We start from the raw sequence: 1,490 nt of genomic DNA on the forward strand, positions 1-1,490 counted from the left end.
CACTAATAAATTGCCATATACAACGTGTCCCTTCTGGACGATGACCGAGAGTTATTTTTTAGACTGCCCGAAGGAGGGTTATGTTTTTCGAGCGTATGTATGTATGTATGTGGATATGTATGTCCATTTCTTTGGTCCTCGCTGCAGCCTAAACGGCTAGACGGATTGTAACATATGAGGTATCATTGGATTCGTCATAACATACTTTTAATCTATTATTTTCACAGAAATGTCAAAAAAATATAAAATAAAAAACATTAAATTAAAAAAATCAAAAAACCCGACAGCCATAAAAACTAATAGGTAGAAAATTAGTCTAGTAGTCTAGAACTCTGTCAAGAAGCTCATTTAAGGTTAAACAGTCGGGACCCATTACCAAGATTTTTTGAGCTGGTTACCATTTGAATGGGTCCCGACTGTTGAACCTTAAATGAGCTTCTTGACAGAGTTCTAGACTTATTTTCTACCTTTTAGTTTTAAAGGCAGTCGGGTTTTTGATTTTTTTAATATAATGTTTTTTTTCCTGTGTGTTGTCGGGTTAGAATTACACCTCTCCATTTCTTCCGTGGATGTCGTAAGAGGCGACTGAGAATATAGGTTAAGGTAGGTATACCGTAGGCGATTGGCTAAGTAGCAACCTGTCACTATTGTACCGTATTTTATTCAAACTTAAAACCTAATATTGCTAAAAGTGGCTCAGAAGCGGTAACGTTTCGTGTGCTCTACCTACCCATTTTGGTAATACAGGGATTTTCTGCGTATGTGTGTGTGTGTAATATTGTTTATCTCGATACAGGCTCTTCCGAAACATAAAATCGAAAATCTGTCATTTCTCCGTTAACCCTTCCTAGGCCCCGCGAATATAGATGTGCTACCACAAAATAAAACATGGTTTTCTGTTGTTTACCAATGACGGATTAATTTAAAACGAATAATATTTATAACGAAATCAAATGATTTTGTACTATATTGTATATTTAGTAGGGTCTAAAATTACTATGGAACCTTTTTGTAGAAAAAGTCATAGTGACATGGATCGCATTGCTTGACAAGGGGATTTATTATGACACCTTCTGCGAGAACGTTCTACGGTGGGTCAGGAATCAAATGGTTCGACTGTAATTTTATGTGGTTTCTGCACTAAGCCTGGAAAGGTTAATACTGTGGCGTTTATTATGAGGCTTTTAAAGTCAACGTAAACTTTTGTACCTTGTCGCTTTCAGTCGGTAAACAATTTCGTATGGCTTTTCAAACATGTCGTTAAAATGACAAGGTACAAAAGTGATCACTTATAATTATGACGTGGGCGCTAACGATGGGCCTCATGAGGAAGCTCAAAGTCACTCAGAGGGCTATGGAGAGGGCTATGCTCGGGGTTTCTCTGCGGGATAGAAACAGAAATGATGATACCCGCAGTAGAATAAGGTTACCGACATAGCCCGAAGAATTGCGAAACTGAAGTGGCAGTAGGCGGGGCACATTGTTCGCAG

The sequence above is a fragment of the Choristoneura fumiferana genome, chromosome 28, assembly GCF_025370935.1.
Source record: "Choristoneura fumiferana chromosome 28, NRCan_CFum_1, whole genome shotgun sequence".
NCBI lineage: Eukaryota > Metazoa > Arthropoda > Insecta > Lepidoptera > Tortricidae > Choristoneura > Choristoneura fumiferana.